The sequence below is a fragment of the Heptranchias perlo genome, chromosome 27, assembly GCF_035084215.1.
Source record: "Heptranchias perlo isolate sHepPer1 chromosome 27, sHepPer1.hap1, whole genome shotgun sequence".
NCBI classification, from domain to species: Eukaryota; Metazoa; Chordata; class Chondrichthyes; order Hexanchiformes; family Hexanchidae; genus Heptranchias; species Heptranchias perlo.
In genome coordinates this window covers 6,892,735-6,919,892 of record NC_090351.1, presented here as the reverse complement: position 1 = coordinate 6,919,892, position 27,158 = coordinate 6,892,735, and the positions used below count along the sequence as shown (strand labels likewise).

Below are 27,158 nucleotides of genomic sequence, written 5' to 3'. Positions count from 1 at the left end.
AGCTAACGAATTGCTTATTATTTATAGGCCCAGAATTTACTGTCAAAATAACGTTGAGGCTAATGGCGTTCACCGTTATTTATGCACAAGTGGTACAGCAATTTCAGGCAAGAGCAGGTGCGCGGTTAAACGCGGAAATCCAAAAGTTGTTGTCCCAGATGTGCCGCTCCGCTGTTAGCTTTGCGAAAACGGCATCTCGCCGTCTGACTCACCGTCTGACTCACCATTGAAATGCATTGAATGGCATGAAGTTCCTGTATTTGCACGGTAGATACAAACTAAACTTGCCACAGAAAGTCAAGTAATTTCAAGTCTAATTACCCTTTTAAGGATGAGAGAAGTGTCAATTACTGCCAGTCAATTTCTCTGGCACTGAAAATTAACTATTACAAGTGTGGAGTTTCATTCATTCAGATTTTAATTGTTGATGGAGATTTTTTTGTAAAATTTAAAATTAACTTTTTTTTCTGTCTCTTTTTTCCTCTCAATCCAATCTTTCTTTCCCTCGTGTTATTTCTCTTTCTGTACCTGATTTGACATAGAATTCACCCACTCCAACTTACACTTACCTTGTGCTGTTAATTTCAAAACCTTTCAATCCGATTGATTAAGGAGATAAACTATTCTATTGATTAAGGAGATACACAGTTTCTTGCCCTGTTCACCCAGGTCCCAGATGCCCTGTAGAGGGCGCCACACCGTTTCCATCTCCCACTTCCAGCAACCTTGGATGCAAAATATCATCGAGATTAAACGGGCAGGGCAGGGCCTCCCTGCAGACTGCTGCAGCGCCTCTGCTCATTCACAGTTTACAAACCCTTCTTTAATGCTATAACTTTGATGAAAACCCCCCTCTCACTTTTTTCTTCCCTTTAAGACTCCGTAAATGGCAGCTGTGCCTATAGCAGCAGGATGTTTCAAATGCTATGGGCTGGCCAAATCGAGCTTGCTTTCCTTTATCAGACACTGCAGACTTTCATTCACTCGCTCTCGTGACTTATTGTCACTGAAGGTTTTGCATCTCATTAGCACTACTGTTGGGTCAGGGATTAGGTTGCCAACTCTCCAGGATTGTCCTGGAGTCTCCAGGAATTAAAGATTAATCTTCTGGACACTGTTGCAAGCAACCCAGGAGAAAAATCATAAGGGCAATAAAAAAAATTGTGTTTTATTCACTTTCTTTGAACACTTCAGTTTATTTGTGGTAAAAATACAGGAAATAAGGGGAAAATGTCTGTTTGATTGGGCGGATCTATTAGTGGCGGGAGGTCATGTGATGAAACCTCCAGGAAGACATCCAATCGGAGTTGGTGACGCTATCAGGGACACTTTGTTACCTCTCCAAGTCACCATCTTCAATGTATACTGTCAATGGAGCCCAGGCATTGTACATCCTAGTGAATCAAATATTGTTCATTGCCGACCGAGCACAGCATCCGCCAGCTCTGATGTAGCGAGGCCTGTGAACGGGGCTTTCCTGCTCTGCTTGTCTACCAGAGAGATGTGGAAACTTCTGCTCCCCACAGCAGTTTCGGTGGCCCTTAACGGGTGTCCAACAGCCTGCCTACTTTTTTTGCTACTGTCAGAAGCAGTACAGAGACGGCTATCTCACCTGAAAGTAGAGAGCTGAGTCCATGTTCACAGAATTGATGCTCAATCTGCACCCAGTGTTGGGATTGAGTCTGTAATTAATCCGATATATATATTCATACTGGACCCTAAGTATCAGGGAGCTGTGATCACTGACACTGGGTGCAAAGACAAAAGTTGATCTTGCTAAAGAAAAACATCTGGACAAATACTGTCTTTAATTGGGGTTTCTGGAGAATAGGGGAATTACACTGTGCTGGACGGTATAGAATCACAGCCATACTTAAAATTAAAGGTTTTGCTTGGTGGAATAGCAATTATATGTAACAAGAGTGGAATTATTGATAAGATAACTAAGGGAGTTATACCAATCTTGTTAGCCCAACGGAAAAAGAGTTCATAAGAAACCACCTTATAATTTGTAAATAGGAGTTGCTGCGGTAACATTAAAACTGTTCAATGAATGCTGGTGGCCTCCACTTATGACCTCACACTGCTCTATGATGGAGTTCTGTAACCGAGCAACGCTGTGTTGTGATGACATCATCCAGTTCTTCCTCAGTGCTCACTGTGTAACTGATGATATCATCAGCTCACCTAAGATGTAAAGTTTAAAAGCTTTGCAGTTCTTGAAATGACCCTGGACTTGACCTCATGATGCCGTGGACAATGGAATGTTCTCTCACAGCCCCGCAAGGTCACATTTTAATTTATTTTTAATTAAAAGAACAGTGACCAGTGATCTCTGCCCCAAACTACTACTGAAGCAACATGCTGGTGACCCTCTAAAGACGGAGTCTTGTAGTTTCTGACACCAGAAAATCAAGCTCATGACAATTTAGATTAATATCATTATTGAACAGCACTGTGAAATACAGCAACCGTTAATAGTTAGATCAATTTCCAGGAACAGTAATAGTGGATCCACTTGTTCTCCTCTGCCTAATGATAGGGCCTATACTACAATCCATAAACACTCTAAAACGGAGGACGTAGATAGTTGCTTAATGAAGAAGAATATTAAAGGGTAGGGGGAGCGAACAGGAAAGTGGGAATAGACTAGATGGCCTGATTCTGTGCTGTAACTTTCTATGAGCCAAAATAAATACGTTGATTAATACAAATCAAATTATACCAGTTATCGGAGACAGTAATTCTCACTACATACTAACAGCCAATCTCAGTCCGACACTATGGACTAGATCTTCCTACTGGACGTGAGCCTGACTAGATGTGGAGCCCAGCACGATTCATGCCCACCCGACATGTAAATTTAGGGCTTGGCCTCATTACAATATTCTGAGCAAGCTCCAAGTAGCAGATATGCCTCTGGCTGGAAGCTTGCTCATTGGTGCAGGCAGGAAACCATGTGCTGCTGCAGGATTTAAAATCCGGCTGCAGCTTACAGGGGCAAGCACTGCATTACTTGACAATGAAGCCATACTTCAGGAGGCTAACAAGTCAAGAAGGAGCACAGGAAGCCAAAGAATGGCTAAGGATGGGGCCAGTGAAAGTCCTGTTAGGAATGAGGCAGAGAAGGCCTTTGGACAGGGGCTGCCCAGGAGCAATGGGAGCAGGTCGCCACATCTGTCACTGCCAATCCCACCACTCAACACATCTGGAAACGCTGCGGAAAGAAGGTTCATAACATTGACAGGTCAGCCAAGGTAAGACCCTTTATTATTGCACTATACTAACAATGTCTGCCACTTAGAATTACCTCTTGTACTCTCTTCAAGTACTTTCAGTGTTTCCCATCAATACCCAGGAGGCAGTGGGATGCCCTTTGCCTAGAAGCATTCCTTCACTCACACCCACATGCACGTAGCGCACAAAAGGTCTCTCGTATTGTAGCTGCCTTCAAATGCACCTTATGCTCACACCCATTATGGGCTGCAGGCTGACACTTGGGTGTTACTGTATGTCATGGAAACGATAGCTACTTCTCACTTTCTGTACTCTTTGAAGGAGAAGGCAAACTGTAACAGCAGACAGAGCAGAGGCCTTTTATCTCATATGAAGAAGACACTCTGGAAATCCAGAGTGACTCTGTCAAAGGTGTGGGTATCAGTGTGTAAGGAAAGGGTTAATCAGACTGAGTGTGCTGAAGTGTGATAATGTAGGCCTGCTTTTGATTTTATTTTATATTGTAGTAATCTTAGTTTGAGCCTTTGTTTGTTAAGCAGGGATGTGTGATTCAACTTTAAAGTCATAACCACTGAAACTTTGAACTGAGACTGACCCTACAGCACCGGCAAGTTTCAGTATGAAGTAATCACCTACTTAATGAGGGAACCTAATTCAAGACATGCCATTCTCTGCCTCAAACACACATACTCTCACACACACACATACACACACATACACACATACATATACACACATACACATATACACATACACACATACTCTCACATAGGCATACATACACACCTACGTGCAAACATATTCTCTCCGACACAGATTATTTCACACACACACATTCTCAATCAAACACACACGCACCCTAATTGGAGATTAGAAATATGATTGTATTACAACTGTTGTTTGTTCACAGAGTTCTTGCCAAGTTTGGGGAGCAGCTTTCATCAGCGATAATGAATGGCAAACTTGTGATTTACCTTGAAAGAGTAAGGCACCGTTGGTGAAGGCATCAGCATGTGGATCTTGGGAAGATGTCAACAAGACTTGTCACATTTTCAAGTTAAGAGAAGGTCTCCTGCTACACAGTTGTCCCTCTCAGCAAAGGCTTCTTTCCCCATTGGCTCTTCCTGCTGCTCCTGTTCCTTGCCCTAAGCTTCTTCCTCCACAACTCCATGGGAGATCGAGTAGGAAAGACCTCGAAGCTGGTGGGAGGCCTTTTCCTGCTCAGCTCAAACCTTTACTCTGTCGCTGAGTGTCACCATCTTCTTCATTATCAGAAGTTCCAAAGCAAAGGGAGATCATTTTCCTCAAGAAATAAATTACCTGTAGATCAAAACTAGACAGATTATGGTAAAATCTGAATTAGAACTGTTTTAAAGTAGTAATAAATGATCCACAAAATAATACAGTCTATGAGTAAAAATAAAGTTGTACGTTCAGATACAGCGTCAATCTGCCGGGGACATTGTGCCTCAGAGCTAGGGCTTTACTCGATATATCCACCAAGCTCAACAATAACAACAACAACAACTTGCATTTATATTGCACCTTTAATGTAGTAAAACGTCCCAAGGCACTTCACAGGAGTGTAAATCAGACTAAAAATGACACCGAGCCAAAGAAGGAGACATTAGGACAGGTTTTAAGCAACGTCTTCATTCATGGTACAGCCTGTGTACTACTTTGAAAGAGCTATCCAATTAGTCCCACTCCCTTGCTCTTTCCCCATAACCCTGTAATTTTTTTCCCTTCAAATATTTATCCAATTCCATTTTGAAAGTTACTATTGAATCTGCTTCCACCTCCCTTTCAGGCAGTGCATTCCAGATCATAACAACTGGCTCCATTAAAAAAAAGTTTCCTCAAGTCACCTCTGCCTCTTTTGCCGATCACTTAAATCTGTGTCCTCTGGTTACCGATCTTTCTGCCTTTGGAAACAGTTTCACCTTATTTACTCAATCAAAACCATTCATGATTTTGAACACTTCTATCAAATCTCCCCTTAACCTTCTCTGTTCTAAGGAGAACAACCCCAGCTTCTCCAGTCTCTCCATATAACCACGTGTGGTCCCTCATCCCTGGTACCATTCTAGTAAATCTCTTCTGCACCCTCTCTAAGGCCTTGATATCCTTCCTAAACCCTTCCACACTTTGAGCTGAGGCCTAACCAGTGTTTTATAAAGGTTTAGCATAACTTCCTTGCTTTTGTACTCTATGCCTCTATTAATAAAGCCCAGGATGCTTTGTTAACAGCCTTCTCAACTTGTCCTGCCACTTTCAAAGATTTGTGTATGTGCACCCCCAGGTCTCCCTGTTGCTGTATACCCTTTAAAATTGTACCATTTAGTTTATATTGCCTCTCCTCATTCTCCCTACCAAAATGCATCACTTCTCACTTCTCTGAGTTAAATTTCATCTGCCATGTGTCTGCCCATTTCACCAGACTGTCTATGTCCTCCTGAAGTCTGTTACTATCCTCAACATTGTTTACTACATTTCCAGGTTTTGTGTCATCTGCAAACTTTGAAATTATACCCTCTATAGCAAGTCCAGGTCATTAATATATATCAAAAAGAGCAGTGGTCCTAATACTGACCCCTGGGGAACACCACTGTATACTTCCCTCCAGTCTGAAAAATAAGCATTCACCACTACTCTCTGCTTACTGTCCCTTAGCCAATTTTGTATCCACGCTGCCACTGTCCTTTTAATCCCATGGGCCTAAATTTTGCAAACAAGTCTATTATATGGTACTTTATCAAATGCCTTGAAAGTCCATATACACAACATCAACCGCACTACCCTCATCAACCCTCTCCGTTACTTCATCAAAGAACTCAATCAAGTTAGTCAAATACGATTTTCCTTTAACAAATCTGTGCTGACTTTCATTTATTAGCCCAGACTTTTCCAAGTGCCAATTAATTTTGTCCCAGATTGTCCAGGGGAATCAAGGGAAATGGGGATCAGGTAGGAAAGCAGAGTTGAGGCCAAAAATCAGCCATGATCTTATTGAATAGTGGAGCAGGCTCAAGGGGCCGTATGGCCTACTCCTTATGTTCTTATGTTATTATTGTCTTTAAAAGTTTCCCCACCACCAATGTTAGGCTGACTGGCTATAATTGACTTGTTTATCCCTCTCCCCTTTTTTGAACAGTGGTGTGATGTTTGCAATCCTCCAGTCCTCCAGCACCGTCCCCATATCTAAGGAGGATTGGAAGATTGTGGCCAGAGCCTCCGCAATTTCCACCCTTCCCTCAGTAACTTAGGATGCATCCCAACTAGACCAGGTGATTTTTCTACTTTGCGTACTGCCAATCTTTTAAGTACCTCCTCTTTAACTATTTTTATTCCTACAGTGTGAAGACAGATGCGAAGTATTTATTTAGTGCCTCAGCCATGCCCTCTGCCTCCACAAGAAGATCTCCTTTTTTGTCCCTAATTGGTCCCACCCTTCCTTTGACCACCATTTTACTATTTATATGTTTATAAAAGACTTTTGGGTTCCCTTTTATGTTAGCCGCTAATCTATTCCCATACCTCCTCTTTGCCCCTCTTATTCCCTTTTTTAGATCTCCTCTCTACGTTCTGTATTCAGCCTGGTTCTCTATTGTGTTATGAACCTTACATTTGTCATAAGCCTCCCTTTTCTGTTTCTTTTTAATCTCTATATCTTTAGTCATCCAGGGAGCTCTAGCTTTGGATGCCCTTCCTTTCCCCCTCATAGGAATGTGTATTCTCTGTACCCGAAGCAACTCCTCCTTGAAGGGCTCCCATTCTTCAATTTTTTTTTTATTCGTTCATGGGATGTGGGCGTCGCTGGCGAGGCCGGCATTTATTGCCCATCCCTAATTGCTCTTGAGAAGGAGGTGGTGAGCCACCTTCTTAAACTGCTGCAGTCCTTGTGGTGAAGGTTCTCCCACAGTACTGTTTGGTAGGGAGTTCCAGGATTTTGACCCAGCGACAATGAAGGAACGGCGATATATTTCCAAGTCGAGATGATGTGTGACTTGGAGGGTAACGTGCAGGTGGTGTTGTTCCCATGTGCCTGCTGCTCTTGTCCTTCTAGGTGGTAGAGGTCGCGGGCTTGGGAGGTGCTGTCGAAGAAGCCTTGGCGAGTTGCTGCAGTGCATCCTGTGGACGGTACACACTGCAGCCACTGTGTGCCGATGGTGAAGGGAGTGAATGTTTACGGTGGTGGATGGGGTGCCAATCAAGTGGGCTGCTTTGTCCTGGATGGTGTCGAGCTTCTTGAGTGTTGTTGGAGCTGCACTCATCCAAGCAAGTGGAGAGTATTCCATCACACTCCTGACTTGTGCCTTGTAGATGGTGGAAAGGCTTTGGGGTGTCAGGGGGTGAGTCACTCGCCGCAGAATACCCAGCCTCTGACCTGCTCTTGTAGCCACAGTATTTAAGTGGCTGGTCCAGTTAAGTTTCTGGTCAATGGTAACCCCCAGGATGTTGATGGTGGGGGATTCGGCGATGGTAATGCCGTTGAATGTCTTGGGGAGGCGGTTAGACTCTTGTTGGAGATGGTCATTGCCTGGCACTTGTCTGGTGCGAATGTTACTTGCCACTTATCAGCCCAAGCCTGGATGTTGTACAGGCCTTGCTGCATGCGGGCATGGACTGCTTCATTATTTGAGGGGTTGCGAATGGAACATAACACTGTGCAATCATCAGCGAACGTCCCCATTTCTGACCTTATGATGGAGGGAAGGTCATTGATGAAGCAGCTGAAGATGGTTGGGCCTAGGACACTGCCCTGAGGAACTCCTGCAGCAATGTCCTGGGGCTGAGATGATTGGCCTCCAACAACCACTACCATCTTCCTTTGTGCCAGGTATGACTCCAGCCACTGGAAAGTTTTCCCCCTGATTCCCACCATTGACTTCAATTTTATTAAGGCTCTTTGGTGCCACACTCGGTCAAATGCTGCCTTGATGTCAAGGTCAGTCACTCTCACCTCACCTCTGGAATTCAGCTCTTTTGTCCATGTTTGGACCAAGGCTGTAATGAGGTCTGGAGCCGAGTGGTCCTGGCGGAACCCAAACTGAGCTTCGGTGAGCAGGTTATTGGTGAGTAAGTGCCGCTTGATAGCACTGTCGACGACACCTTCCATCACTTTGCTGATGATTGAGAGTAGACTGATGGGGCAGTAATTGGCCGGATTGGATTTCTCCTGCTTTTTGTGGAAAGGACATACCTGGGCAATTTTCCACATTGCCGGGTAGATGCCAGTGTTGTAGCTGTACTGGAACAGTTTGGCTAGAGGCGCAGCTAGTTCTGGAACACAAATCTTCAGTACTACAGCCGGGATGTTGTCGGGGCCCATAGCCTTTGCTGCATCCAGTGCACTCAGCCGTTTCTTGATATCACGTGGAGTGAATCGAATTGGCTGAAGACTGGCTGCTGTGATGGTGGGGATATTGGGAGGAGGCCGAGATGGATCATCCACTCGACACTTCTGGTTGAAGGTGGTTGCAAACGCTTCAGCCTTGTCTTTTGCACTCATGTGCTGGACTCCGCCATCATTGAAGATGGGGATGTTTACAGAGCCTCCTCCTCCCGTTAGTTGTTTAATTGTCCACCACCATTCACGACTGGATGTGGCAGGACTGCAGAGCTTTGATATGATCCGTTGGTTGTGGAATCACTTAGCTCTGTCTATAGCATGTTCCTTCCGCTGTTTAGCATGCATGTAGTCCTGAGTTGTAGCTTCACCAGGTTGGCACCTCATTTTTAGGTACACCTGGTGCTGTTCCTGGCATGCTCTTCTACACTCCTCATTGAACCAGTGTTGATCCCCTGGCTTGTTGGTAATGGTAGAGTGAGGAATATACCGGGCCATGAGGTTACAGATTGTGCTGGAATACAATTCTGCTGCCTCTGATGGCCCACAGCGCCTCATGGATGCCCAGTTTTGAGCTGCTAGATCTGTTCTGAATGTATCCCATTTAGCACGGTGGTAGTGCCACACAACACATTGGATGGTATCCTCAGTGCGAAGACGGGACTTCGTCTCCACAAGGACTGTGCGGTGGTCACTCCTACCAATACTGTCATGGACAGATGCATTTGCGACAGGTAGATTGGTGACGACAAGGTCAAGTAAGTTTTTCCCTCGTGTTGGTTCGCTCACCACCTGTCGCAGGCCCAGTCTGGCAGCTATGTCCAGATTACTGTTTTGCCTAACAATTTTTGATTCCAATCCACTTGGGCAAGATCCCTTTTTAACTCACTAAAATTAGCCCTCCTCCAGTTAAGTATTTTCACATTTGATTGTTCCTTGCCCTTTTCCATAACTATTCTAAACCTAATAATATCATGATCACTGTTCCCCAATGTTCCCCCACTGTAACATGCTCTACCTGCCCCACTTCATTCCACAGAACTAGATCCAGAACTGCTTCCTTCCTGGTTGGGCTGGAAACACATTGTTCCAGAAAGTTCTCTTGTACACATTTCAGGAATTCCTCCCCCTCTTTGCCCTTTACACGGTTACTGTCCCAGTCTATATTGGGATTATTGAGTCCCCCATTATCACTACTTAATAGTTCTTGCATCTTTCTGCAAATCTGCTCCTCTATCTCCTTCCGACTATTTGCTGGCCTATAGTATACACCCAGTAGCGAAATAGAGGGGAGAGGCCATGGAGGGATTTGAACAGGGGGCTTAGAAGGAGCACTCCTGTAACATGCCCTCACTCCCTGTGGACTGAAGTGAGACCTTATACAGTACCCAGTAATGATGTATTGCCCAAAGTAAAGGGGACTTAATGAGGGTGTAGGGTAATAAGGGTGTATGATGTGCTTAATGTCTAAGTAAGTTAAAACTGGTGCGTTCACAACCTAACTGCGCTGCTTATTCTGCTGAAATGCAAAATATACCAACTTGTGACTGTTGCTGCACCTTGTTACCACAGTGTGAAACCAGACAGCCTTGTGATGAAACAATGGGCCTAAGATAGTGACAGGAGCGGAACAATGGTGAGACAGCCCTATGATTAACTATATGATTAAAGTTAAACAAGCTCGCCATCTGGAGTTCTGTGAAGAACCACCTCATTTCTGGGGGTCTTATGAACAACAACTTCTATCACACTATAATAAATCAATCAGGGTTGTTTACTAAGATGAGAATGGGATATAAAAGAGGGACACTTTGCAGTAACAAGTGGTAAAGTGACCGGACGGCAAAGTATGAAGACTGCCTAGACTACGTGCTTCTACCCAGAGGAGAAACAGGGTAATATCGTTTAGCTTCTCTGCAAATTACTGCTTAAATATTGAAATGTTGAACTCGCTTGTGTTTAAAATAAAGAACCATTGCTTGACCCCTGCACCGGGGTCAAATAGAATATTTAACACATTTACATGTGCACTTTCTGTAAATTACCATCATGTATGTGACTGGCTGGTTATGGCACAGGGTATGAGTGTACCTGAGGACACTGCCCTGTGTGATATGTCATGGAATTGAATAACAAGTTTATTTTGCAACACATCTGCCAGGCATACTCGATGTTAATCACAGAGCTAGTATTTAGCCAAAATCTGAGGTGACAAACGTTAGGATTTGATAAGTTCCCCTCCAAGTCACGCACCATCCCGACTTGGAAATATATCGCCGTTCCTTCATTGTCACTGGGTCAAAATCCTGACACTTCCTACCTAACAGCACTGTGGGAGAACCTTCACCACACGGACTGCAGCGGTTCAGGAAGACGGCTCATCACCACCTTCTCATGGCGCCTAGGGATCAGCAATATATACCGGCCTTGCCAGCAACACCAACATCCCAAGAATAAAAAATGCATTTTGAAAGTTATGCTGGAAATTCACTGCTGAAAGGTTTATATTTGAAGAAAGCTGGAAAGGAAATTCCATGCTTAAAGATTCAGCTCACTTACATTAAGAAAGTGTTGCTAAGGGTGTTGGCGGGATTTGAAATTTAAGAGGCCGAGGTTTCTACTACAGTCGATTGCAGAGGGATCTGTTTAAAAAAGGGGCCACTTTTTCTCACAATCTTCAGGAGCATATTTGTCCCAGTCATCCTGCAGCAAGATACTGCAGGAAGTTCCCTCCACTCAACCTGAGGCAGGCACTCCAACTGTGTCAATGTGTCACAGGTGCCCATCCAAAATATGTCAAGGTCCCAGTCCCAGAAAGTGGACCAGGGTTAGGGGGCAAATAACAGGCAGGTGACAGTTCCCCGCATTGAGGATCTGCTGCTGTTGCAGTTGAGAGTAAATTCAGAGTGCATACGTCTATGACATAAACATAAGAAACAGGAGCAGGAGTAGGCCATACGGCCCCTCAAGCCTGCTCCGTCTTTCAATAGGATCACGGCTGATCTTCTACCTCAACTCCACTTTCCCACTCTATCCCCATATCCCTTGATTCCCCTAGAGTCCAAAAATCTATCTCTCTCAGCCTTGAATATACCGAACAACTGAGCATCCACCGCCCTCTCGGGTAGAGAATTCCAAAGATTCACAACCCTCTGTGAGGAAATTTTTCCTCATCTCGGTCCTAAATGGCCGACCCCTTATCTTGAGACTATGACTCAGAGTTCTAGACTCTCCAGCCAGGGGAAACAGCCTCTCAGCATGTACCCTGTCAAGCCCTCTTAGAATTTTATACATTTCAATGAGATCACCTCTCATTCTTCCAAACTCCAGAGAATATAGGCCCATTTTACTCAATCTCTCCTCATAGGACAATCTTCTCATCCCATGAATCAATCTAGTGAACCTTCGTTGCACCACCTCTAAGGCAAGTAGATCCTTCCTTAGGTAAGGAGACCAAAATTGTACACAGTACTCCAGCTGTAGTCTCACCAGAGCCCTATAAAAAGCAAGGCCTCCTTACTCTTATACTCCAACTCCCTTGCAATAAAGGCTAACATACCATTGACCTTCCTAATTGCTTGCTGTACCTGCAAGTTAGCTTTCTGTGATTCGTGTACAAGGACACCCAAATCCCTCTGACTACCAACATTTCTTAGTCTCTCAACTTTTAAAAAATATTCTGTTTTTCTATTCTTTCTACCAAAGTGGATAATTTCACATTTCCCCACATTATACTCCATCTGCCACCTTCTTGCCCACTCACTTAACCTATCTATATCCTTTTGCAGCCTCTTTGCATCCTCCTCATAGCTACTTTCCCACCTAGCTTTGTATCGTCAGCAAATTTGGATACATTACACTCGGTCCCTTCATCAAACAATAGACAAAATAGGTTACATTTTGGAACCAAAATGTCTCACTCCAAATAAGTGAGAGTTGACAGGTCTGCTTACGTCTCACTTTACAAAGGCACATTTCTCCCTTTGTTCACGTCTGGTGCTACTACCTTTTATTCTGTGAGCACAATGCTCGGCCCAGTGCCCCAAAGTGCTACCTTGACCCTCATATAAGATGCAAATAAGCCTCCTCTTGTTGTAATGCTACAATTTTGGCACATTGTGCAATATCAAACTGCTGGATTACCAAAGGACCTTAGTACAATATCCAGCGCACAATGATCTCAACAACATGCTTGGCCACATGTAAAGGTTTATTGAAACGATATAACAACACAAGCAGAAAATATTATTGATGTGGGCAGTTTGAGCCCGGAATTGAAATAGTATATCATCACAAATACACATACAAGGTATTTGCAGAATTGCAGCACTCTACATGCATTCTGTAGCTATAAGTACTTATACCATAAACCTTGGCATTGAATAATCACACTCAGAGATCCCTGGTTGCATTTAATTGCAACAAAATAAACTACAAATCTGTAGAATTCTCGCCTGTCATGTGGGAGACCCAGGTTCTATTCCTCATCAATGAAGGACTCTACAACTTTAATTCTCTACCCCAGAGGGCTGTGGATGCTCAGTTATTGAATATATTCAAGACTGAGATCGATAGATTTTTGGACTCTAAGGGATATGGGGATCGGGCAGGAAAGTGGAGTTGAGGTCGAAGATCAGCCATGATCTGATTGAATGGTGGGGCAGGCTCGAGGGGCCGTTTGGCCTACTCCTGCTCCTATTTCTTATGTTCTTATGAAATACCTAAGCTAGTGTTGTAATATAAAGGCTGCTTTTATTTCAGACTCTGGAACCTCTATTAAAGGTATAACATTGAGTAACATGAGGAGACCCTGGGGTCTCTACAACATCCTTACTCCCACCAAGGGACCCTCTAGTGTTGAGTTACACAAAGGCAAGTACAATCTATATCATGGATGACAAAGTTATCAAGCTGGCTGCAATGCCTAAAGGTCCATCGCTGTTAGATTAGGGACGCCGTTTGTTAAATATTCACCTGAGACCTGATGGGGAAGACGAATGTGTAATTTCTATTTGTTGTTACGTGTTAAGATAGTCTAGTGGAGATGAAGAAGTCCCAGGGATTAAATACAACTATTCAAAGACATTATTCAGTAAGGTGTGAAGACTGTTAACATCATGTTTGTTTGTCAAACAACTTGCCTTGGCATCAAAGAAAGACTTGCATTTATAGAGCACCTTTCACAACCTCAGGACGGCCCAAAGCGCTTTACAGCCAGTGAAGTATTTTTCAAGTGTAGTCACTGTTGTAATGTAGGGAAATTAGATGGATGAATAGGCCAGGGCTAGCCGCTAGTTTCCAGTTTGGTTCACGGTAAGGATGAGCTGTGCTCAGACCTGTAACCAGCGGCAACATATTCACCACCAGACACTGTAGCATGAATTTCCCACTCAGGCTCGCTTGATTTTCAGGCCTAAATTGGGCAAATCCAAGCCGAAGAGTGGGCCTAGATCCAGCATCACTACTCACGACTCCAGTGGCAGAAAATACACGTGCAGGAAGTGCCTTAAAATATGCAAATATGACCTGTTTTTGTACTGCACACAATGCCTGTATATATAGATCGCTCATATACATCGGGCACCCAGGGTTACTAGGGATCGGGTGCTGGGCGGGAGTAACTTCGGATTTGAGGCAATTACCCGACTGCTCTATTACTGCCACCAACACAACTCAGTTACCTGAGAAGGAAGTGGAAGAGGGTTAAACTCTGAGGACAGTTTGCGAAAACTTGGCTTGCACTCTATTGAGTATAGAAGATTGAGGGGTGATCTGATTGAGGTGTAAAATGGTAAAAAGATTTGACAGGGTGGATACAGAGAAACTATTTCCTCTGGTGGGGGAATCAAGAACAAGGGCCGTAATCTTAAAATTAGAGCTAGGCCGTTCAGCAGCAAAATCAGGAAGCACTTTTTCACACACAAAGGGTGACAGAAATCTGGAACTCTCTCCCCTAAAAGGCAGTGGATGCTGGGGAACAATTGGAGCTTTCAAGACTGAGATTGATAGATTTTTGTTAGGTCTATATCAAGGGATATGGAGCAAAGGCAGGAAAATGGAGTATACGTGCAGATCAGCCATGACCTAACTGACGAGGCTCGAGGGGCTGAATGGCCTACTCCTGTTCCTAATGTTCCAATATAAGTGAAGGAATGCCGGGCAGGCAGGCTACACCAGCTATGCTCCATGCCCATCCGCCAGCACCCACACACCCGCATCTGCAGGTAGAAGGACGCACAGCTCACCCTGCCGAAGCTCCAATTCCCAAAGTAGGCTGTAACAGCAGGCCCGATGGCACAAATACGTTATGTAGAGGCCTGAGTAACTGTTTCGCAGGAGCTCCCCAATCACAGTGCGTACATGCATTCAATGGTGTTGCATGAAAGAAGGCATGTCAGGGTGATCAACAGCCAGCAGGGCCTGATTGGATGTACCTCCCAGATGCCACCAGCCATACACATATGTAAACGGCCCTATAGATCACACCTATGTTAAAGACCCCATAGATTATACCATATAAGCCCTATGGATCACACCCATGTAAAAGGCCCTATAGATCCCTCCTATGTAAAGGGGCCTATAGATCACACCTATATTAAAAGGCCCTATAGATTACACCCATGTTAAGAAACCCTATAGATCTCACCTATTTAAAAGATCCTGTAGATCAGATGTATGAATTCCACCCTTGAGGTCTGTCTTTGAGCCCTCTTGTACCATATTGGTGCCAATGAGTCGTGAGTTGTGTCCATCAATGCTCTGCAGAACAGATTCAGCCAGCACTTTGTGGGTCAGTCTATTTGCATATCCATGTGAGGATCCGTCGGCAGAAATCCCATGTGCTGGGGTGCTTGGGTCAGCCTAAGTGGATAGCGCACTCACTCCTGAGTCAGAAGGTCGTGGGTTCAAGTCCCATTACAGAGACTTTGAGCACATAATCTAGGCTGACCCTCCATTGCAGTACTGGGGGAGTGCTGTACTGTCGGAGATGCTGTCTTTCAGATGAGATGTAAATGATCCCATAAGCACTATTTCGAAGAAGAGCAGGGGAGTTCTGTCCAGCCTTTATCTCTCAACCAACATCACTAAAACAGATTATCCAGTGATTATCACATTGCTGTTTGTGGAATCTTACTGTGTGCAAATTGGCTGGTACTACAGTGACTACACTTCAAAAGTACTTTGCTGACTGTAAAGCACTTTGGGATGTCCTGAGGTTGTGAAAGGCACTAAATAGCCAACTCTGGCTGAAGATTGCAGCAGCAGACTGGGATAAGAGCAGTTAGGTCGCAAAGTGTTTGGATCACTCAGTTCAGTCATGTGTCTTTTTGTCCCACTTTTCACGACTGTCCCACTGGCACTGACAGCTGAAAGAAGAATTGAGGGCCTGGCGAAGAAGAAGAGCATGCAATGTTTGTGAAAGAAACCTCCCACCCTTGCTGGATGAGACTGAGCAGAGACAGACTGCTGGGTACATGTGAGGAGCCACAGGAAAATGTCTCTGGTGCCATGTTAAAGGGAAGTGGCACTGGGACTCTCTCACCTCCAGAACTGCAGACCACTGCTGCAAAAAGTTCAATGACCTGACCAGGGCAAGCAAGGTAACACAACAGCCACTCTCCCTGTTCTTCCTTGGGCACCAGCACACTCTTCGCCATCTAAGATCAACAGCTGTATGACTAACTCTTCACACTACGCTTGGGTTAATGGGGACACCAACTTGAGATCTTAGTATATGTCCTCATCTCTCAAGGCAGTAATGCTCACCTATTCTTAGCTTGTACCCTCCTTTCCTGCAGATCCATCATAACAACGAGAGGGCAGAGGATGAGGAAGAGGATGATAAGGAAGAGGAGGACAAGGAAAACCGGCTTCATTGATTATGTGATGAGGAAGATTGTGATGATGAGGCTGAAGATGTGTAGCTCAAGCCCACCCAGGAGTCCCTGGACCAAAATGCTGACCCTTATTCCTCTGCCACAACCCCATCGATCTCACCCCCTGCGTTACTTGCTTCTTCACTCCCAGACACCAGCTCAGATACTTTCAGCTGGGGGAGGAGTTAGAAAGCATTAGTGAGAATGAGGCACTGGGTGATTCACTAGGCACAGGGGGAGCTGGAGGAGAGGGCAGTGGGTGAGGATGTGCCATGTTCCCAGTGGAAGCTGAGGGGAAGGCTGCCCAGAGTCTTCAGTATTGTGGGACCCACAACTCATGACTACTCACTTTTAAAGAATGACGTTTGAGGAACATCACACCTTCACGCAGACTGAGGGAGTGCAGCAATGGACAGTCTGGAGTCTGCAGCTCTCACTTGCAGCAAAATCAGGAAAGCTTTCTCTTTGTTGCCAACATTAATGGACCGAGTGACAGCTTCACTGGGATCTGCAGCAGCCTCTTCATAAAGTAGCACCAGTCGGGGCCTTCAACTCCGCAGAAGCCCAGATTAAGCTACAATTGTTGAGGAACAGGTTTAGGAATGACCGCACCCACAGTGTGACACGCAGACTGGGGTCAGACCGCACCCACAGTGTGACACGCAGACTGGGGTCAGACCGCACCCACAGTGTGACACGCAGACTGGGGTCAGACCGCACCCACAGTGTGACACGCAGACTGGGGTCAGACCGCACCCACAGTGTGACACGTAGAGTCAGTCTGGCTTTGTTTCTACACAGTTACACCCTTCAACTCAACAAACACACTAGATGAATTTTTTCAGTTTAATTTGGTAATCACTGTAAAACAATATAAATACAGAGCCAGACAATGCTTAGCCTTAAAAATAACGGCCAGGGGTACAGACAGCATAAGCAGACAGGTTAGTACCGACTGGCCCGCAGAATGAACAGTGGACGAGAGGAGATTTGGGACTGCAAAGGAGATGCAGGAAAAAGTGAGGCTCCGTGTCCTTCATTGGAGAGTGAGAACCCCAAAGGAACAGTGCTCCAAGAATGGGTTTGGGGGTGAGGGGAAGACAGGATACAACAGGATAAAGATATCAAACACCTAGTTTGGAACTCATGACTCCCTTGGATGGTCCCCTCTTCCTTCCAGCAGGAAATGACTTGAAGTTCTCCAAACGACGAGCCTCCAGAACCTCATCAGCCGCTGTCACACGCACAGTGAATATCATTAGGAACACAGTATGCGCTGGACAGAGGCTAACCTGCATCCTGGACTATCTCTCAGCTCCAGGACCGCCCAGCAACCAGCGCTTGATGGGAAAACATCGACTTTCAGTGGAGCCCGAACCTTCAGACAGTTTCCAACCTGCAATCACAGAACGTACTGTTACCCTGGAGCTGCAGTCATTGCAAGAGTCATAAAATCATAGAAGTTACAACATGGAAACAGGCCCTTCGGCCCAACATGTCCATGTCGCCCAGTTTATACCACTAAGCTAGTCACAATTGCCTGCACTTGGCCCATATCCCTCTATACCCATCTTACCCATGTAACTGTCCAAATGCTTTTTAAAAGACAAAATTGTACCCGCCTCTACTACTGCCTCTGGCAGCTCGTTCCAGACACTCAACACCCTTTGAGTGAAAAAATTGCCCCTCTGGACCCTTTTGTATCTCTCCCCTCTCACCTTAAATCTATGCCCCCTCGTTATAGACTCCCCTACCTTTGGGAAAAGATTTTGACTATCTACCTTATCTATGCCCCTCATTATTTTATAGACTTCTATAAGATCACACCTTAACCTCCTACTCTCCAGGGAAAAAAGTCCCAGTCTATCTAACCTCTCCCTATAAGTCAAACCATCAAGTCCCGGTAGCATCCTAGTAAATCTTTTCTGCACTCTTTCTAGTTTAATACTATCCTTTCTATAATAGGGTGACCAGAACTGTACACAGTATTCCAAGTGTGGCCTTACTAATGTCCTGTACAACTTCAACAAGACATCCCAACTCCTGTATTCAATGTTCTGACCAATGAAACCAAGCATGCCGAATGCCTTCTTCACCACCCTATCCACCTGTGACTCCACTTCCAAGGAGCTATGAACCTGTACTCCTAGATCTCTTTGTTCTATAACTCTCCCCAACGCCCTACCATTAACGGAGCAGGTCCTGGCCCGATTCGATCTACCAAAATGCATCACCTCACATTTATCTAAATTAAACTCCATCTGCCATTCATCGGCCCACTGGCCCAATTTATCAAGGTCCCGTTGCAATCCTAGATAACCTTCTTCACTGTCCACAATACCACCAATCTTGGTGTCATCTGCAAACTTACTAACCATGCCTCCTAAATTCTCATCCAAATCATTAATATAAATAACAAATAACAGCGGACCCAGCACCGATCCCTGAGGCACACCGCTGGTCACAGGCCTCCAGTTTGAAAAACAACCCTCTACAACCACCCTATGTCTTCTGTCGTCAAGCCAATTTTGTATCCAATTGGCTACCTCACCTTGGACTGCAAAGTCAGTGCAAGAGTGACCACAGTTGGTAGTCATCTCAAAAAATGGTTAGTCATCCTCTTCTCCCGAGTCCATGGACTCTTGCTGAGATATGGTTGTACAGGTGACGATAGCCCTCCAGTAACTTTGCCCAAGTGGCCATTCTTCACGTGTGAGCCCAGGCAGCGAATGCTGGCAGGCTATTGTACTGTGGGGAGCATCATGGCTGTGCCTGATCTGGCCATCGTCCAAATGAAAGCAGACTTTATAACAAGGGTCACTGGATATTGATCAAGATTGGGACCTTTGATTGATTTTACTGCTCCTTAATCGCACTGAGGCCAACTGTAGCCTCCCCCAACTACACTCTGCTACCTGGGCCAGACAGACTGAACAGTCCCCGTCCGTGGAGTGCACTAAGTTAGCTGATGTCAGTCAGGGCAGCAGTAGGACTCCTCCAATTGACTCCAGTGTCCCCAGCTCAGGGAGGGGAAAATCAGCCAATATTCCCGTTTCTGGCTGTAATCCAGCAATCCCTGTGGGAAGTGTGGACATCAGGTGAAGATAGAATTGGGCTCATGGTTAAATAGGCCGGCAGCACTCAATGGCTAGGCTCACACATCAATGGCCAGTGGCCTTTGAACTGCTTCTCATCACGATCATCCACATTCAGGAGAGGACGGTGAGGGAATGTTAAAGACCATGGTACCCACGTGGTTTGTGCAAGTTGGCACCACACTGGGCAGTGCATTTACCAACTCAGCAATCAGGGTCAGTTAACAAATCATCTTCCCCTCACATTGGGCACTGATATTTTGTCACGTACTCCCTCTCCTTCCCACGGGCGATATGCATTGGGCACTGATGCTCTGTCACAGCCCCTCTGTCACAGCCTCCCCCACTATCACTGTGCACTAACACACTGTACTGCAGGGCATGGGTTATGCTCAATAATCTCAGATGGGATCCTCTAGATCTCAACCAGGTTCTGAGAGAGGTGGCATTAAATTCAGGTAACTCCTTGGTGAAAGAGAGACTGGAATCCTCTCTCATAAACATGGCACACTGAAAGCCGGGATGGAAGTTTTTTTTTTTAAGTACACAGAAGAAGCCAAATACAATACAGCAGATAGTGGAAAACTTGTACAGCTTAACGATATGGTACGATGAGGGCAAAACTAAAACCAGTGCACTTTAAAATAGTGAATCAAACCCGTTTAAGGACTGGACATCAGAAGGTACTAGAAAGCTGTGTAGTAAACAAAGAACAAATTTCAGTTCAGTCAAAGGCACTGTGCATACGTTCAATCTCAAAGGAGGAGATTGCATGATGTCAGGCGAGACTGCAAACTCCTGACCTATTGCCGCCGTCCAGACTTCTAATCCTCAGGGGTTAGGTTCATCTGTACAGAGCACCGGTCAGGCTGCATCGGCATCCAGTTCCACTAACCAGCCATGTTGCAAAGGCAGCCAGAGGAGAGCAATGAGGACGATCCCCAGAGAGCGAGAACAAAGTTTTAACTGCAAAAAAAACACTGTGGCCCTCGGGTCCCGTAACTGTAACTAACACTGTACTCATCACATCCTGTAACTAACACCGATCCCCTCAGACCCTGTAACTAACACTGTACTCATCAGGTCCTGTAACTAACTCTGCATCCCTCAGATCCCATAAATCAGATCCTGTAACTAACACTGTACCCCTCAGATCCTGTAACTAACACTATACCCCTCAGATCCTGTAACTAACACTGTACCCCTCAGATCCTGTAACTAACACTGTACCCCTCAGATCCTGTAACCAACACTATACCCCTCAGATCCTGTAACTAACACTGTACCCCTCAGATCCTGTAACTAACACTGTACCCCTCAGATCCTGTAACCAACACTATACCCCTCAGATCCTGTAACTAACACTGTACCCCTCAGATCCTGTAACTAACACTATACCCCTCAGATCCTGTAACTAACGCTGTAGCCCTCAGATCCTGTAACTAACACTGTACCCCTCAGATCCTGTAACTAACGCTGTACCCCTCAGATCCTGTAACTAACACTGTACCCCTCAGATCCTGTAACTAACACTGTACCCCTAGCCATGAGATCTTGTAAATAATGATGAGCCCTTGACCTTGTCCAGTAGGTACAAGGTACTTGCTACCATGTGGATGAGAACAAAGACTGCAGGGAGGATAGTCAAACTGGCTACAGCTCCGACTTACAGGAGGCCATTCAAGCGGGGGGAGTAAAAAGGAATGTGGTTGTGGTAGGGGATAGTATAGTCAGGGGGATAGATACTGTTCTCTGCATTAGGGTTAGGGAGTCCCGAAGGCTGTGTTGCCTGCCCTGTACCAGGGTTAAGGACATCTCCTCACGGCTGGAAAAGAACTAACACTGTACCCATCAGATCCTGTAACTAACACTGTACCCATCAGATCCTGTAACTAACACTGTGCCCCTCAGATCCTGAAACTGTAACTAATACTGTGCCCCTCAGGTCCTGTAACTGTAACGAACACTGTACCCATCAGGTCCTGTAACTAACACTGTGCCCCTCAGATCCTGAAACTGTAACTAATACTGTGCCCCTCAGGTCCTGTAACTGTAACTAACACTGTACCCATCAGATCCTGTAACTAACACTGTGCCCCTCAGATCCTGAAACTGTAACTAATACTGTGCCCCTCAGGTCCTGTAACTGTAACGAACACTGTACCCATCAGGTCCTGTAACTGTAACTAACACTGTACCCATCAGATCCTGTAACTAACACTGTGCCCATCAGAACCTGTAACTAACACTGTGCCCCTCAGATCCTGAAACTGTAACTAACACTGTGCCCCTCAGGTCCTGTAACTGTAACGAACACTGTACCCATCAGATCCTGTAACTGTAACTAACACTGTACCCATCAGAACCTGTAACTAACACTGTGCCCCTCAGATCCTGAAACTGTAACTAACACTGTGCCCCTCAGGTCCTGTAACTGTAACGAACACTGTACCCATCAGATCCTGTAACTGTAACTAACACTGTACCCATCAGATCCTGTAACTGTAACTAACACTGTACCCATCAGATCCTGTAACTAACACTGTACCCATCAGATCCTGTAACTGTAACTAACACTGTACCCATCAGATCCTGTAACTAACACTGTACCCATCAGATCCTGTAACTGTAACTAACACTGTACCCGTCAGATCCTGTAACTGTAACTAACACAGTGCCCATCAGATCCTGTAACTGTAACTAACACTGTACCCATCAGGACCTGTAACTGTAACTAATACTGTACCCATCAGATCCTGTAACTAACATTGTACCTGTCAGATCCTGTAACTGTAACTAACACTGTACCCGTCAGATCCTGTAACTGGAACTAACACTGCACCCATCAGATCCTGTAACTGGAACACTGTACCCATCAGATCCTGTAACTAACACTGTGCCCCTCAGATCCTGCAACTGTAACTAACATTGTGCCCCTCAGATCCTGTAACTGTAACAGTAACACTGTACCCATCAGATCCTGTAACTGTAACTAATACTGTACCCATCAGATCCTGTAACTAACATTGTACCCGTCAGATCCTGTAACTGTAACTAACGCTATACCCATCAGATCCTGTAACTGGAACACTGTACCCATCAGATCCTGCAACAAACACTGTGCCCCTCAGATCCTGTAACTGTAACTAACACTGTACCCATCAGATCCTGTAACTGTAACTAACACTGTACCCATCAGATCCTGTAACTAACACTGTGCCCCTCAGATCCTGTAACTGTAACTAACACTGTACCCGTCAGATCCTGTAACTGGAACTAACACTGTACCCATCAGATCCTGTAACTGGAACACTGTACCCATCAGATCCTGTAACTAACACTGTGCCCCTCAGATCCTGCAACTGTAACTAACACTGTGCCCCTCAGATCCTGTAACTGTAACTAACACTGTACCCATCAGATCCTGTAACTAACACTGTGCCCCTCAGATCCTGTAACTGTAACTAACACTGTACCCGTCAGATCCTGTAACTGGAACTAACACTGTACCCATCAGATCCTGTAACTAACATTGTACCCGTCAGATCCTGTAACTAACATTGTACCCGTCAGATCCTGTAACTGTAACACTGTACCCATCAGATCCTGTAACTAACATTGTACCCGTCAGATCCTGTAACTGTAACACTGTACCCATCAGATCCTGTAACTAACATTGTACCCGTCAGATCCTGTAACTGTAACTAACACTGTACCCATCAGGTCCTACAACTAACATTGTACCTGTCAGATCCTGTAACAAACACTGTGGCCCTCAGATCCTGTAACTGTAAATAACACTGTACCCGTCAGATCCTGTAACTGTAACTAACACTGTACCCATCAGATCCTGTAACTAACACTGTGCCCCTCAGATCCTGTAACTGTAACTAACACTGTGCCTCTCAGATCCTGTAACTGTAACTAACACTGTACCCGTCAGATCCTGTAACTGTAACGAACACTGTACCCATCAGATCCTGTAACTAACACTGTGCCCCTCAGATCCTGTAACTGTAACTAACACTGTACCCGTCAGATCCTGTAACTGGAACTAACACTGTACCCATCAGATCCTGTACATAAGAACATAAGAACATAAGAAATTGGAGCAGGAGTAGGCCAATCGGCCCCTCGAGCCTGCTCCGCCATTCAATAAGATCATGGCTGATCTGATCCCAACCACAAATCTAAAGAACACAAGAAGTCGGAGCAGGACCCGGCCACATAGCCCCTGGGCCCTCTCCGCCACCCACAGGGCATTGACCGATCCGAACTCAGCTTCATGTCCAATTTCCTGCCCGCTCCCCATAACCCCTAATTCCCTTTACTTCTAGGAAACTGTCTATTTCTGTTTTAAATTTATCTAATGATGTAGCTTCCACAGCTTCCTGGGGCAGCAAATTCCACAGACCTACCACCCTCTGAGTGAAGAAGTTTCTCCTCATCTCAGTTTTGAAAGAGCAGCCCCTTATTCTAAGATTATGCCCCCTAGTTCTAGTTTCACCCATCTTTGGGAACATCCTTACTGCATCCACCCGATCAAGACCCTTCACAATCTTATATGTTTCAATAAGATCGCCTCTCATTCTTCTGAACTCCAATGAGTAGAGTCCCAATCTACTCAACCTCTCCTCATATGTCCGCCCCCTCATCCCCGGGATTAACCGAGTGAACCTTCTTTGTACTGCCTCGAGAGCAAGTATGTCTTTTCTTAAGTATGGAGACCAAAACTGTATGCAGTATTCCAGGTGCGGTCTCACCAATACCTTATATAACTGCAGCAATACCTCCTTGTTTTTATATTCTATCCCCCTAGCAATAAAAGCCAACATTCCGTTGGCTTTCTTGATCACCTGCTGCACCTGCATACCAACTTTTTGATTTTCTTGCACTAGGACCCCCAGATCCCTTTGTACTGCAGTACTTTCCAGTCTCTCGCCATTAAGAAAATAACTTGCTCTCTGATTTTTCCTGCCAAAGTGCATAACCTCACATTTTCCAATATTATATTGCATCTGCCAAATCTCCGCCCACTCACCCAGCCTGTCTATATCCCCTTGCAGGTTTTTTATGTCCTCCTCACTCTCTACTTTCCCTCCCATCTTTGTATCATCTGCAAATTTTGATATGTTGCACTCGGTCCCCTCCTCCAAATCGTTAATATAGATTGTAAAGAGTTGGGGACCCAGCACCGACCCCTGTGGAACACCACTGGTTACTGGTTGCCAGTCCGAAAATGAACCATTTATCCCAACTCTCTGCTTCCTGTTCGATAACCAATCCTCCACCCATGCCAGAATATTACCCCCAATCCCGTGATTTTTTATCTTAAGTAATAATCTTTTATGTGGCACCTTGTCGAATGCCTTCTGGAAGTCTAAATACACTATGTCCACTGGTTCCCCTTTATCCACCCTATACGTTATATCCTCGAAGAACTCAAGCAAATTTGTCAGACATGACTTCCCCTTCATAAAGCCATGCTGACTTTGTCCTATTAAATTATGCTTATCTAAATGTTCCGTTACTGTCTCCTTAATAATAGACTCCAAAATTTTACCCACCACAGATGTTAAGCTAACTGGCCTATAATTTCCAGCCTTCTGCCTACTACCCTTTTTAAATAACGGTGTTACATTAGCAGTTTTCCAATCTGCCGGGACCTCTCCTGAGTCCAGGGAATTTTGGAAAACTATCACCAAAGCATCCACAATCCCTACTGCCACTTCCCTCAAGACCCTAGGATGGAAGCCATCAGGTCCAGGGGATTTATCCGCCTTGAGTCCCATTATTTTACTGAGTACCATCTCCTGAGTGATTTTAATCGTATTTAGCTCCTCCCCCCCGAGAGTCCCTTGTTTGTCCAGTGTTGGGATATTCTTAGTGTCCTCTACTGTAAAGACTGAAACAAAATATTTGTTCAGCATTTTTGCCATCTCCATGTTTCCCACCATTAATTTCCCGGTCTCATCCTCTAAGGGACCTATGTTTGCCTTAGCCACCCTTTTTCTTTTTATATAACTATAGAAACTCTTGCTATCTGTTTTTATATTTTTTGCTAATTTCTTTTCATAATCTAACTTCCCTTTCTTAATCAATCCTTTAGTTACTTTTTGCTGTCTTTTGAAGAATTCCCAATCTTCTATCCTCCCACTAAGTTTGGCTACCTTATATGTCCTTGTTTTTAGTCGGATACTATCCTTGATTTCTTTACTTAGCCACGGATGGCTGTCATTTCTTTTACACCCTTTTTTCCTCAGTGGAATATATTTATTTTGAAAGTTGTAAAATAACTCCCTAAATGAACACCACTGCTCATGTACCGTCTTACCCTTTAATCTATTTTCCCAGTCCACTTTAATCAATTCCGCTCTCATACCATCATAGTCTCCTTTATTCAAGCTCAGTACGCTTGTTTGAGAATCAACCTTCTCACCCTCTAATTGGATATGGAATTCAATCATGTTGTGGTCGCTCGTTCCAAGGGGATCCTTAACTAGGACATTATTAATTAATCCTGACTCATTACACAGGACCAGGTCCAAGGTTGCCTGCCCCCTTGTAGGATCAGTTACATACTGCTCAAGAAATCCATCCCTGATGCACTCAATGAACTCGTCCTCAAGGCTGCTCTGTAACTGGAACACTGTACCCATCAGATCCTGTAACTAACACTGTGCCCCTCAGATCCTGCAACTGTAACTAACACTGTGCCCATCAGATCTTGTAACTGTAACACTGTACCCATCAGATCCTGTAACTGTAACACTGTACCCATCAGATCCTGTAACTAACACTGTGCCCATCAGATCCTGTAACTGTAACACTGTACCCATCAGATCCTGTAACTAACATTGTACCCGTCAGATCCTGTAACTGTAACTAACACTGTACCCATCAGATCCTGTAACTGTAACTAACACTGTGCCTCTCAGATCCTGTAACTGTAACTAACACTGTACCCGTCAGATCCTGTAACTGTAACTAACACTGTGCCTCTCAGATCCTGTAACTGTAACTAACACTGTACCCGTCAGATCCTGTAACTGTAACTAACACTGTACCCATCAGATCCTGTAACTGTAACACTGTACCCATCAGATCCTGTAACTGTAACTAACACTTACCCGTCAGATCCTGTAACTGTAACACTGTACCCATCAGATCCTGTAACTAACACTGCACCCGTCAGATCCTGTAACTGTAACTAACAATGTACCCATCAGATCCTGTAACTGTAACTAACACTGTACCCATCAGATCCTGTAACTAACACTGTACCCATCAGATCCTGTAACTAACACTGTACCCATCAGATCCTGTAACTAACACTGTGCCCATCAGATCCTGTAACTGTAACTAACACTGTACCCATCAGATCCTGTTACTAACACTGTGCCCATCAGATCCTGTAACTGTAACTAACACTGTACCCATCAGATCCTGTAACTAACACTGTACCCATCAGATCCTGTAACTAACACTGTGCCCATCAGATCCTGTAACTAACACTGTACCCATCAGATCCTGTTACTAACACTGTGCCCATCAGATCCTGTAACTGTAACACTGTACCCATCAGATCCTGTAACTGTA

At 44.9% G+C, this 27,158-nt stretch overlaps 1 protein-coding gene across 2 annotated transcripts in view; it reads left to right on the top strand.

The window, feature by feature from the left end:
• The window catches only part of tmem9 (transmembrane protein 9), a 571,911-nt gene that overhangs the window by 270,334 nt on the left and 274,419 nt on the right, over positions 1–27,158 (top strand). The gene's annotated exons all lie outside the window — the stretch shown is intronic.